The sequence below is a fragment of the Camellia sinensis genome, chromosome 6 (genome assembly GCF_055761805.1).
Source record: "Camellia sinensis isolate YWXY chromosome 6, ASM5576180v1, whole genome shotgun sequence".
Taxonomy (NCBI): Eukaryota; Viridiplantae; Streptophyta; class Magnoliopsida; order Ericales; family Theaceae; genus Camellia; species Camellia sinensis.
Genome location: NC_138966.1, coordinates 11,228,136 through 11,243,181, shown reverse-complemented (window position 1 = coordinate 11,243,181; position 15,046 = coordinate 11,228,136). Strand labels below are relative to the sequence as shown.

The following is a 15,046-nucleotide window of genomic DNA, read 5'->3' as shown; positions in this document are numbered from 1 at the left end:
GGAGGTGACTGGTGGACGATGACAATAGGAATGGCCAGCGACGATGGAAGTGGTAGTGGCTAGTGATGGTGTGAGGCTTTTGGCGAGAGATAGAGTTGCCTTTGGCATTCATAAAATAAGTAATGAGGGTAAATATATATATATATATATATAAATGTGTGTGTGTGTGTGTGTGGGTGTTTAAGAAGTGGGTTTTTATGTAATTTTTTTAGTTGTAGGATATTATTGGAGAAAATTTTTTTGGTGTTTGGGAAGATAGTTGGGTTTTTTTGTGGTTGGATGTGATGTTTGTGAGAAAAAAAGTGAAATGATTATGAGGTTGGATGCGATATTTTGTTTGGATTTGTTTTTTTTTATTCTTGCAAAAAGTTTGTCTTTTAGTGGAAAAAATAATAAAAAAAAAAACCAACAGACAAACTTCCAATATATATATATATATATATGGGAGCTTTTTTGATAAATCCACTTTCTAAGAGCTTTATTCCATCCAATCCATATTCTTTTTTACTATTCTATTAGGTCCTATTTGAGATAAGAAAACCAAAATACCCTTTTCATCTACTTATGTTCCATTTAGTTCACATTATTTTCTTATGTTTTAATAAGTCCTATGGGTGACATAATTACCAAAATACCCTTAATGTGAATGTTCACACCGTCAATATGAATGTTCATATCGTCAATGTGTAAGGGCCCGGCCTATGTCGATCCTCGTGGGTGCCCGGAAAAATTCGAGGTTGACAATGTGAATATTCACATTGACATGTTAACATTCACATTAATAGGAGTGTAAAATTGGCCCGCGTCCTGTGGCGGCGCGAAACCTGCCCGCGGCCCATGGGCAGCCTAGGGCGGGCCCGGTCCGGCCCGTTGACAATGTAAATATTCACATTAACATGTTAACATTCACATTGATAAGAGTACAAAATTGGCCCGCAGCCTATGGGCGGCCAAAAGCCCGCCCACGGTCTAGGGCGGGCTCGGCTCGGCCCGTTGCCAATGTGAATATTCACATTGACATGTTAATATTCACATTGATAGGAGTGTAAAATTAGTCTGCGCCTCGTGGCTGCTCGAAGCTCGCCCACGACCCGTGGACGGCCCGGGGCGGGCCCGGCCCGGCCCGACCTATTGACCATGTGAATATTCACATTAACATGTTAACATTCACATTGATAAGAGTATAAAATTGGCCAGCGGCCCAGGGCGGACCCGACCCGGCCCGTTGACAATGTGAATATTCACATTGACATGTTAACATTCACATTGATAAGAGTGTAAAATTGGCCCGCAGCCCGAGGCGGGCTTGGCCCGACCCATGACAACGTGAATATTCACATTGACATGTTAACATTAACATTGATAGGAGTGTAAAATTTGCCCACTGCCCGAAGTTTGCCCGCAGCCCGGGGTAGGCCCGGCCCGGTCCGTTGACAATGTGAATATTCATATTGACATGTTAACATGCACATTGATAAGAATGTAGAATTGGCCCGCGGCCCGTGGGCTGCCCGAAGCCCGCCCACGGCCCGGGGCAGGCTCGTTTGGATCCGGGCTCGAGCATGTCCGAGACCCTAGGCTAGGGCCTAGGCCATCACTTTGAAGCCTGGCCCGGCCTATCAACCCGCTTAAGGCCCATTTAAGGCTCGGTTCGAGGCCCAGCCCGCCCGAGGCGCAATGTCTTTTTTTGTGGAATATAATAAAATTTTGGTAGAAAAAATTAAAAAAAATTAAAAAAATGGCCAGGCCCACCCAAGCCCGACCTAAGCTCGAGGCTAAGCCCAGGCCCACCGACCCGACCCGAGGCTCGATCCATCGACCCATCCAAAGCCCAAATACCCTTATGCCAGGGCTAGGGCCTGGGCCTAATTTTTTGGTCCGTGGGCCGGCCCAGATTTTTTCGAACACCCACGAGGCTCGATATGGGCCGGCCTGTGAACATTCACATTGACGATGTGAACATTCACATTATGGGTATCTTGGTAATTATGTCTCCCATAGGACTTATTGAAACATAGGAAAATAATGTGGACTAAATAGAATATAAGTAGATGAAAATGGTATTTTGGTCTTCTTACCTCAAATAGGACTTAATGGAATAGTCAAAAAGAACGCAGGCTGCCCGAAGCCCGCCCACGGCTCGGGAAAGACTCGTTTGGGCCCAGGCTCGAGCCTAGTCCGAGACCCTAGGCTAGGGCCTGGGCCATCACTTTGAAGCCCAGCCTGGCCCATCGGCCCGATTTAGGCCCATTCAAGGCTCGGTCAGAGGCTCGGCCCGCGCTGAGGCCTAGTGTCTTTTTTTGTGAAAAATAATAAAATTTTGGTAGAAAAAATTAAAAAGAATTAAAAAAAAATGGCCAAGCCCGCCCCCATCGGCTCGAGCCCAGACCCAAACGAGCCTGCCCCGGCCCGTGGGCAGGCTTCGGGGCAGCCCACGGGCCGCAGGCCAATTCTGCATTCCTATCAATGTGCATGTTAACATGTCAATGTGAATATTCACATTGTCAACGGGCCGGGCCGGGCCTACCCCGGGCCGCAGGCAAGCTTCGGGCAGAGGGTAAATTTTACACTCCTATCAATGTTAATGTTAATATATCAATGTGAATATTCACAATGTCACGGGTTGGGCTGCGATCGGGCTTCGGGCCACCCACGGGCTGCGGGCCAATTTTACACTCTTATCAATGTGAATGTTAACATGCCAATGTGAATATTCACATTGTTAACGGGCCGAGTCGAGCCCGCCCTGGGCTGCTGGCCAATTTTATACTCTTATCAATGTGAATGTTAACATGTCAATGTGAATATTCACATTGTTAACAGGCTGGGCCGGGCCCGCCCCAAGCCGCCCACGGGCCGTGGGCAGGTTTCGGGCAGCCACAGGGCGCGGGCTAATTTTACACTCCTATCAATGTGAATGTTAACATGTCAATGTGAATATTCACATTGTCAACAGGCCGGGCCGGGCCGGGCCCGCCCCAGGCCGCGAAGGGGCTTTTGGCCGCCCATGAGCCGCGGGCCAATTTTATACTCTTATCAATGTGAATGTTAACATGTCAATGTGAATATTCACATTGTCAACGGGCCGGACCGGGCCCGCCTCGGGCCGCCGGCAGGTTTTGCGCCGCCACGGGACGCGGGCCAATTTTACCCTCCTATTAATGTGAATGTTAACATGTCAATGTGAATATTCACATTATCAACGGGCCGGGCCCGCCCCAGCTAGCGGGCGGGTTTCGGGCCGCCCGCGGGCCAATTTTACATTCCTACCAATGTGAATTTTAAAATATGAATGTTCACATCATAAAATTGATAACTGTTCAAAAAATATTTATAAGAGTATCAAAATTAAATATAAGGGCATAAGTGTCCAAGAAAATAGTGTAAATCAAGAAAAAAGACTTTATGGAATAAAACTATACATACATAGGACTAAATGGGTTAAAAAATTCCTTCATGGACTTTTTGGGTTAAAACACTTCTAAATGAGACTTATCAATAAAAATCCCTATATATATATATATATATATATTTTAAGATTTTTGGATGCATTTAAAAGATATATAGCAGTTACAAGTATTTAAGTCTGCTTAATACGATTCACCTATACTTTTGCTTAAGACTTTCATTTAGTCTAATTTAGTTTGTAATTTTTTTGTTGACCGATGGTATCATGTAAGATGATAACACCATTACACTAAATAAATTTTCCCTTTTCTTGAAGTGTAGCAATATGATTTTGTGGTCTATTCAAATAACTTTGATAAGGTCTTTTTCTTTCCAGGATTCTGGCTACAATTGCTGTGTAGTCTGTGAGATGTTTGTTCTCAGCCTATTTTGATCATTTAAATTGTTCATATCATAACATTTGTCAAACATATTATCTATGTAAAAAATTAGATTAATCGGAAATTTGTTGCTCCATGATTAGGTTTTAATTATTTTTAAAAATATTATCAAAATTATTATAGTCATTTATTGTTTTACAAAAATAATATGATCCTGTTTTAAGGCTATAAATTTCTACTCAATTTTTTTTATAAAAATAATTTACTCAATAATTTTTATAGTATGAATAATCGAAAGCAAAACCAACGGGCCTCACCTCAGTTACAACAACCACTTCCCTCCAAATCCGTCCAACTCAAAGTCATGGCAGCTATGATTCAACAAAATCACAGCAGCCAAAGTGATGTCGCAGCTGGAGTGAACAATGGTGAGAGTGGTCAGAGTGATCCACAGAAGCTCTAATGAAGGCAAAAGCTGAGAGAGGGAAAAAAAAAAGTCAAGAAGAAGAACAATTACCCGAATCAATGAGAGAATATTAAAGTCATGTTTTCAATTAAGATAAAAATGAGAGAATACTAAAGTCATGTTTTCAATTACCCGAATCAATTCTCTTGAACCCAGCAATTAAAGTCATGTTTTCAACACTAAATAATAATACTAAATTGGTTAAAGTCATGTTTTCAATAACTCTATTGAACCCAGCAGTTAAATATGTATGTCATTTGTCTGTGTAGAATCGGGTTGCTTCAATATATACTGAATCGGGTAGCTTCAATAACTATAGATTGGTCTGTGCAAAATATACTTTAAAATTCAGTTCTCTTTTGAATATGCTTGAATATACTTTAACAATTCCATAATGATATATACTTTAACAATTCAATTCCATAATGATATACTTTAATAATTCCATAATGATATGAATACATTATAAGAGAATATTGTGCTGTCTAATATTATTTATTTATAATATTTTAGTGATATAACCAAATATTTTATATGTTTATTAGATATGAATACTTTGAGATAAGTTGATGTCCTATTGTTAAATTCTAGGCTTGAACACAAACCCAACAAAAAATACAAACCAAATACAAACACAGCAACTCACCTGCAACTATCACCAACAAATCCAAATAATTTAAACAACAAATTCAAAATTCAGAATGAAGGATTCAGAATTCAAAATATTCAAAATTCAGAACTCAAGCAAACAGAAAGTCCAAGGAAACAGAAATTCAGAATTCAAAATATTATTAAGGATATTGATTTTCAATATATGTTTCCTTTATAGATATATCCAAGGAAACAAAAAGTCCTTAGGACTTATTTTGAATTAGAAAGTACTTTTTCTCATGTTTCATTATTCAGAAACCTGTACTCATGTTTCCAATACATATATCCAAGGACTATACACCAATACTCTGTTTCCTTTATTTTAGACTTAAGCTATACACCAAGTGTTGCCTTTTTTGTTCAATCAGGTCTACTATTTCGGAGCAGAAAAAGGGATGATTAAGCAGAAAAAGGGAAAAACCAGTTAATTGTGGAGGATGATTGATTAAAAAAATCAACACTACAGGCCAAGACATGAAAGACATGAAAGATGTTGCTGAAGGGATCACTCCAGTTGAAAATGCAGATGATTTTCTATGTTTTGTCCAATCGTATTCAATCAATTCTAGTTGTTCTTCTTGTTGGTTGGTTGTTCTTATCGTTGGTTGTTCTTAGTTGTTCTAGTTGTTCTGGTTGTTTTACCCAAAAGACAAACCAAAAAAAAAAAGATTGAAACTAAAACAAATGAAATATAGATCTATTCTGGTATGATGCAATAATAATAAGGCCAAGAGAAATAAGTGAGCTGTTTGGAACTCATAACACTAAAATTGCTTGAAATATAAAGAACAAACACATGAGATCTAAAGTCATCAAATGAGAATTACAAATCAGAATAAAATCAAACACAACTAAATTCAATTAGAATCATATGATTTAATGAAATGGAAAGCAAATGATTAGAAGCTAAAACAAGAACATCAGAAAATGAAAGTGTTGATTGATAGACAGCAAGATTTAAACATAAATTGATGAATCAAAATACATTGAATCCCAGACAGAGAAAGAAATATATTCAAATCCAATATCAGCTTATGAAAGAACAAATTTTATTCCTGGAAAATTTAATTGGAGCGCTATTTGCTTTGAAAGAAACAAAAATGAGAATCACAAATCAGAACTTAATGAAACACAACTAAAAAAATATCAAAACCTTCAAATTTTCCAAATATTAAGCATATTATCATTCTGACATGGGTAAATCGATTTGATAAATCAGATTTACCATGAACAAATGGAAATGATGGTACATCTAACCTCGGAGACCGAGAAAACAAACCCAGAAAACATGTATTAGAGAAAATGAGGAACTCCAAATTTTATCTATTGTTTGTGAAAATGGCGACTGGAGCTATTTCAACATCGTTTACGGTTCTGAAGAGCAAGGACCATGGCTTAGGCAATTAGAATGACTAATAAAAAAACAGATTGATGACTAATAAAAATCAGCTCCAAATTCTGAATTCAGGCTAATAAAAAACAGATTGATGACTAATAAAAAACGTAGAAGCGCTGATGACTAATAAAAAAACAAATTGATGATGGAGTCAATTTTATTCTTATTCTTCAATTACCAAAGCAAAAAAGAAAAAACTAACCCAGTGCCAAAATGCCAGAGTGAACAATGGTGCTAAAGTGCCGGAGTACCAGAGTGAGAACGGTGTAAGCTCTGATGAAGGCTCTGATTTGAACAACGGTGTAAGCTCTGATGAAGACAAAAGCTGAGATTTTCAAAAAAAATCAAGAAGAAGAATGGCAAGGAAGAGAGAGATAGAGAGGGTAGGCAGAGAAATAGAGAGGGAAGGTGGGTAGACCGAGGGTAGATGGGGAGACAGAGCTTAGATATTGAGGGAGAAGAGTGGAGAAACAGACGGTAGAGTGTTGGGCGGGAACATCATCTGAAGAATTGATCTGAGCCATGGATAGATATTAGAATTGATCTAAGCCATTCAAAGGAAATATGTCTCTCATACATTTTATACATTTTCAAAAATCCTTATCCCTTATTATATAGACTAGTGTATGCCCGTGCCTAAAGGTACGATGTAAATAATATTAAAATCAAAATATAATTATAATTTGTACGTATCATGTTAAAATTTATAGGGTCTGTAGCACCAGATAAAAGATCAAGTCAACACTTTTACCATTAGTTTGTGGTTAACACCTGATACACTGATGAGTGTCATAGTATCCCGAACCACAAATATCTGATTGAAATAACATAATACAGACAACATAAATACCATAACTTGACAAATAGTAGCCTTTAGAATTTTTTTACATCTTAAGATACGGAAATCAAATATCGAAAAATAATTTTCCAATCAATCTGAAGAAAACATTGACACCTCTCTACATTATGACGGAAGCCAAAATATTAAATTTTCTGCAACAAAAAATAGACAATCTATATAACAAAACACACGAATCGTCATCCTAAAACAGTGAATTTTGCAATCAACTGTAAATTGAAAAACTAACTACATCATATCATCAAGAAGAAATCAACTCTATGTCATAGCATCCCAACAATATAGCAATATATTTTCCATAAAACCGCTTATGAAAAACTGCTTAAATGGTGAAATTTAATTTTGTTAAAAAAATAATTCCTGCAACTCATCTGGTTTGTCAAATTAATGTGAAAATCATTAATTACATCAACTATAGACAACTATAGAATAGAAATTGTTGCTTTACAAAATAGCCAAATTAAAAGGATTTTCAAGTCATCCAATAGCCATCAAGTATTGCTAGTATCAATACCTGAAAGAAAATGTATAATAAGAAGAGTAAATTAAATAAGAAAAATTATAAATAGGTGATAACTTCACAAAATATTTAAAAACTCACTGATTTTTAATTTTCCCAATGAAATAAGAATATGAGAAAAGAGAGCTCATATTACAATTTGGTGCAAATCTCCATCGTCCTACGAAAATAAAAGAGAACTTAATGTTATTAGAAGACAATTAGAGGGGGAAAAAAAAGTGTATTAAAAAAAAGAAGAAGAAGAAGAAGAAGACAACTGACATGTTCAAAGTAGTGACAACTTACATGCCCAAAGTAATAAATCAATTGAATTCAAAAGAAATACAATTTTTTTTTTTTTTGGTATCATGTGGTGAACTCAATTGTAATAAACTGATTCAAAACAAAAGATCAAGTCAGCACTCTTACCATTAGTTTGTGGCTAACACCTGATACATTGGTGCGTGTCACAATACCCCGAACTATAAATATCTGATTGAAATAACATAAAACAGACAACACGGATTAGGTCAAATGCAATGTATAACCTGACAAATAGTAGTCTATAGAAATTGTTTACATATTAAGATACGGAAATCAAATCTCAAAGAATAATTTTCCAATCAATCTGAAGAAAGCAATGACACCTCTCTACATCGCAGAAGGAGCCCCAATATTGAATTTTCTATGACAAAACACACGAATCGTCACCTTAAAACAGTGAATTTTGCAATCAACTGTAAATTGAAAAACTAAATGCATCATAATTGAAACCAACTATATGCCATAGCATCCAAACAATGTAGCAATACATTTTTAATAAAAATTGCTTATGAAAAATTGCTTAAATGGTGAAATTTAATTTTGTAAAAAAGATAATTCCTGCAACTAATCAAGTGTGTCAAATTAATGTGAAAATCATCAATTAATCAAGTGTGTCAACTAATCAAGTGTGTCAAATTAAAGTCATCCAATATTTCAGACACAATGTTTCACCAAAGCTCAGGTTTCCATACTTACCACATCTCTACCTTGTTTCGATATGAAAGGTCTTAAGGAAGTCCACAATATTTCAGACACAATGTTTCAATCACAAACTGTAAACATCAATAAAGCAATTAAATTGGACAAACCTGTTGTCAATATTATTGAAACAAAAGATTTTCGAAGATTATTGAAACATTATTGAAATTAAAGATTATTGAAACATGCCGAAAATTAAAGATTATTGAAACAAAAGATATCCAAAAATTAGAGTAAATATTATTGAAACATTATTTGCTCACCTGAACAGTAAACATTATTTGATTGGTTGGTATGTATATTGAGAATGACATTTAATAGCATTCCAAATGAAATTATCATGCATTATTTTCAAAATACGAAAAATCGTAGAGGTTATCAAAATCTTATACAAACTAATAAATCTTACCAATTTTTTATGAACTGATGTTTTATGCAATAAACAAAACTCAAAATCTGAAATAGTACCACTTTAATAACGTATCCAATCAAATGAATTAGTGAAGGATTCGTTATCCAATCAAATTCGTGGCATAACCATTTTGTTATGTATCCATTTATGATCCCCAACCCCTCTCAATATTCACTAATTTCGTTAGATTGAATTTGGTTAATACTAACAATCCTAATCCTATGCTATAATACTACTAATCAAACATGCACTAAGTGTGACATCAATAAGTAAAAAAAATTGTAAGGTTTTTAGTCTGTATAACATTACCGTATCAACCTATTAATTCAAGGAGAAAAGAAAAAAAAAAGATTAATTTGTTTGCGAATAGGAAAATTAGCTAAAAAGTCAAAAAAATCAACCCATTCTCTCTATTTATTTTATATAAGTGTTTTTTGTAAATAATTAAAAAGCCACAAAAAATAATATCACCAAAATATCATCAAAATGAAATTTTATAAGCGTCAGTGTTTTTATATAATCATCAAAATAAATAATTAAAATTTTATATATTGGGATCAAAATGCATATATATATTTGATTGGCCAAAAACACAAAATATTGGTCTGATTGGCCAACAACTGTCTGACCCAAAATATTGTTTGACTTAATCCCCAAAATATTGTTTGACTTATTGATTAATCCCCAAAATATTTGATTTCTTGATTAATCCAACAGTCCAGAAACTAAGATGAAAGAAAAGAACAACAAACTAAGATGAACAAAGAAAGTAAGATGAACAAAAAATATGATAGACAAACTAAGATGACCAAAAAATATGACAACAAACTGAGGGTTTAAACAGAAATAAAAAAGCTATTTAGATCAAACACAGCCCTTTATTGGCAAACACAGCCCTTAGAAACAGAAATAAAAAAAAAACTGTCCGATTGGCCAAACAGGATAGAAGATGAGAAACATTAAACAAAACAAATTTAAGTTGAGGACATCAAACAAAACAAATTTAAGTTGAGGGGAAAAAATCAATTTAACAAGATAGAAGATTAATCCCCACTCTCGGTTGTTTCAACAAATCGGACATATGTATTGATTTTTGTTAAATGTAACTACATTTTTGTTAGTTAGTTTTTTTTTTTTTTTTTGTTATTATATTGGTTTAGAAACACAAACACAGCCCTATTGGTAGTTATTATATTGGTTTTTTTGTTAAATGTAACTACGTTTTTTAACTTCATTGCTTTCTAATGGCTTAATATTATTCTCATTCCTTTAAATCTGTGATCAGCATTTCAGTTCATCCAAATGCATGTTTTTTGACAACTAAAGTGAGCCGAAAATGTATTGCAGGATCTAAACCTAATGGTGCTAAGCCAAATAAGGGAAAGAACTTGAGTGTTATAATCAAGAGTGTCATAATCTTAAGAATCGAAATGAGATGGACTTCAAGAGTTTGTTATAATCCAAATAAGCCAAATGAGATGGACTTCAAGAGTGTTATAATCACTCAAGATGAGTAACGTTTAAAAACTATCGCTAGGTCCGGTGATAACTGTTTCCAATGCAAAATCTAAAGAATCAAAAGAAAAGGGGAGTCTTCAAAATTTGGAGAATCAGTTCACTATATTTGAAATAACTCCTGCTCTAATGCAAATTGATTCTGAATGCAAGTTAAAAGAAACAAAAGAAGAGGAGAGTAGCATCATCGGCATTTCAGAATCTTCTTCATATCCTCCTCAAAATTGTCCCAATCTATATACATATTGGAATCATATATAATACACACAAATACATACATATTGGTGAGAGAGCGAGAGAGAGAGAGAGGGAGTAACCATAGCCGGTGCAGTGGACGGTGACGATCTAACCGGGGACAGGCTTGGGATGCATAATTTTAAAAACTATATAAAACTGTATAAACCTTATTTTCTATTTCGACTGTGTGAAACTGCATTGCTATTAATGAGACACAAACTGTATAATAAGGAAGGAAACTTATTTTCTGTTTCGAAAACTGTTAATAATTATGCATCAAAATTGTAGTCCTATAAAACTTCATATACATTAGACATGTGCTAATGAGAAATAAACATAATTGAAATTTTCCATAAGCACAATGCAGTGATAAACTAATGAGTGGAAACCCAGCTTATACATAAACTCAAGCACATATTCCAGTAACTCAAAATACAGACTAAATTGTCTCAAAATAGAGCACATATTCCAGTAGCTCATAAACTCAAGCACATATTCCAGTAGCTCAAAATACATATTGTAGTGCACATCTCTAAATTGTCTCAAAATACAGACTCAAACTAAAGGCTATAAAATTAAGACAAATTACTATACCATTATACATATAAATCATAATACACACGCGTATACATATCATGTTGAGTTTTCATAATACACACGCATTTGCAAACCCCAAATTATAATAAAAATAGTATTGGACACAAAATTCTAATAAAAACAGAAAATAAAAATATACCCCAAATTACACAGATTGTAAGCCCCAATAAACCCAATTTTAAACCCAGATGATGAAACTAAAAATATATCAATATATTAATGAAATGAAGAACAGAGAGAGAAGGGAAAAAAAATATCAAACCCAAATGCACCGATCAAACCCAATAATGTTATAAACAACCCTAAAAATGTATGTATTCATGAAATGAAAGAGAAGAACAGAGAGAGAAGGGGAAAAAATATCAAACCCAAATCACACCAATCAAACCCGGAGTGAACAAAAAAATTACTGTAATGAATAGCCGAGCAGCCAAAGTGATGTCGCAGCTGGAGTGAACAACGGTGAGAGTGATCAGAGTGATCCACAGAAGCTTTGATGAAGGCAAAAGCTGAGAGAGGGAAAAAAAAATTCAAAAAGAAGAACAATTACCCGAATCAATGAGAGAATACTAAAGTCATGTTTTCAATTAAGATAAAAATGAGAGAATACTAAAGTCATGTTTTCAATTACCCGAATCAATTCTCTTGAACCCAGCAATTAAAGTCATGTTTTCAACACTAAATATTAATACTGAATTGGTTAAAGTCAGGTTTTCAATAACTCTATTGAACCCAGCAATTAAATATATATATCATTTGTCTGTGTAGAATCGGGTTGCTTCAATATATACTGAATCAGGTAGCTTCAATAACTATAGATTGGTCTATGCAAAATATACTTTAAAATTCAGTTCTCTTTTGAATATGCTTGAATATACTTTAACAATTCCATAATGATATATACTTTAACAATTCAATTCCATAATGATATACTTTAACAATTCCATAATGATATGAATACATTATAAGAGAATATTGTGCTGTCTAATATTATTTATTTATAATATTTTAATGATATAACCAAATATTTAATATGTTTATTAGATATGAATACTTTGAGATAAGTTGATGTCCTATTGTTAAATTCTAGGCTTGAACACAAACCCAACAAAAAATACAAACACAGCAACTCACCTGCAACTATCACCAACAAATCCAAATAATTTAAACAACAAATTCAAAATTCAGAATGAAGGATTCAGAATTCAAAATATTCAAAATTCAGAATTCAGGTAAACAGAAAGTCCAAGGAAACAGAAATTTAGAATTCGAAATATTATTAAGGATATTGATTTTCAATATCTGTTTCCTTTATACATATATCCAAGGAAACAGAAAGTCCTTAGGACTTATTTTGAATTAGAAAGTACTTTTTCTCATGTTTCATTATTCAGAAACCAGTACTCATGTTTCCAATACATATATCCAAGGACTATACACCAATACTCTGTTTCCTTTATTTTAGACTTAAGCTATACACCAAGTGTTGCCTTTTTTGTTCAATCAGGTCTACTATTTCGGAGCAGAAAAAGGGATGATTAAGCAGAAAAAGGGAAAAACCAGTTAATTGTGGAGGATGATTGATTAAAAAAATCAACACTACAGGCCAAGACATGAAAGACATGAAAGATGTTGCTGAACGGATCACTCCAGCTGAAAATGCAGATGATTTTCTATGTTTTGTCCAATCGTATTCAATCCATTCTAGTTGTTCTTCTCGTTGGTTGGTTGTTCTTATCGTTGGTTGTTCTTAGTTGTTCTAGTTGTTCTAGTTGTTTTACCCAAAAGACAAACCAAAAAAAAAAAAGGAATGAAACTAAAACAAATGAAATATAGATCTATTCTGGTATGATGCAATAATAATAAGGCCAAGAGAAATAAGTGAACTCTTTGGAACTCATAACACTAAAATTGCTCGAAATGTAAAGAACAAACACATGAGATCTAAAGTCATCAAATGAGAATTACAAATCAGAATAAAATCAAACACAACTAAATTCAATTAGAATCTCATGGTTTAATGAAATGGAAAGCAAATGATTAGAAGCTAAAACAAGAACATCAGAAAATGAAAGTGTTGATTGATAGACAGCGAGATTTAAACATAAATTGATGAATCAAAATACATTGAATCCCAGACAGAGAAAGAAATATATTCAAATCCAATATCAGCTTATGAAAGAACAAATTTTATTCCTGGAAAATTTAATTGGAGCGCTATTTGCTTTGAAAGAAACAAAAATGAGAATCACAAATCAGAACTTAATGAAACACAACTAAAAAAATATCAAAACCTTCAAATTTTCCAAATATTAAGCATATTATCATTCTGACATGGGTAAATCGATTTGATAAATCAGATTTACCATGAACAAATGGAAATGATGGTACATCTAACCTCAGAGACTGAGAAAACAAACCCAGAAAACATGTATTAGAGAAAATGAGGAACTCCAAATTTTATCTATTGTTTGTGAAAATGGCGACTGGAGCTATTTCGGCATCATTTACGGCTCTAAAGAGCAGGGACCATGGCTTAGGCAATTAGAATGACTAATAAAAAAACAGATTGATGACTAATAAAAATCAGCTCCAAATTCTGAATTCAGACTAATAAAAAATAGATTGATGACTAATAAAAAACGTAGAAGCAGACTAATAAAAAACAGATTGATGATGGAGTCAATTTTATTCTTATTCTTCAATTACCAAAGCAAAAAAAAAAAAAACTAACCCAGTGCCAAAGTGCCGGAGTAAACAACGGTGCTAAAGTGCCGGAGTACTAGAGTGAGAACGGTGTAAGCTCTGATGAAGGCTCTGATTTGAACAACGGTGTAAGCTCTGATGAAGACAAAAGCTGAGATTTTCAAAAAAAATCAAGAAGAAGAACGGAGAGGAAGAGAGAGATAAAGAGGGTAGGCAGAGAAATAGAGAGGGAAGGTGGGTAGATAGAGGGTAGATGGGGAGACAGAGGTTAGATACTGAGGGAGAAGAGTGGAGAAACAGACGGTAGAGTGTTGGGCGGGAACATCATCTGAAGAATTGATCTGAGCCATGGATAGATATTAGAATTGATCTGAGCCATTCAAAGGAAATATGTCTCTCATACATTTTATACATTTTCAAAAACCCTTATCCCTTATTATATAGATAGGATGATTATTAAAAAATATTAAATATTAATTATTTATATTTAATAATTAAAAAATATGAAAAATATAATAATTAATAATTAATAAAAAAATATAATTACGTAATATTATGAGATTATTTTATAATTGAGCCATGATAGAGACCTCCTCCATTCACCACCCCCACAATCCCCACAGACACGTGACGGGTGATGATTAGAGGAGCAGGAAAAAAAGAAAAAAGAAAAAGAAAATGTAACTAATAAGAGAGAGATAGAGTCAAAAGGAGTAGGAAAAAAGGGGACATGAAACATTTTTGTTTATAATTTTCCTTCCCGGCCATCTAAAGGAGAAATGTTGAGACGATGAATCAAATCATAGCGTGGTCCATAATCACACACGTTCGAGGGCGTGCTCTATTTTAGCCATCCATCACCCAAACCCACAAACTATGACTTTTTTCTATCATTTA

At 34.2% G+C, this 15,046-nt stretch overlaps 1 long non-coding RNA gene across 2 annotated transcripts; it reads right to left on the bottom strand.

Moving 5' to 3' along the window:
- Positions 1–7,526: 7,526 nt before the first annotated feature.
- On the bottom strand, positions 7,527–14,811 carry LOC145792572 (uncharacterized). 2 transcript variants are annotated; one of them, XR_014331969.1, is made up of 5 exons: positions 14,178–14,811; positions 8,680–11,952; positions 8,089–8,151; positions 7,762–7,840; positions 7,527–7,674 (listed from the first exon to the last, which is right to left on the bottom strand). It is a non-coding gene; the product is annotated as an uncharacterized LOC145792572 (long non-coding RNA). The 2 variants fall into 2 exon arrangements; XR_014331968.1 differs by having other exon boundaries at positions 8,089–11,952.
- Positions 14,812–15,046: the final 235 nt, after the last annotated feature.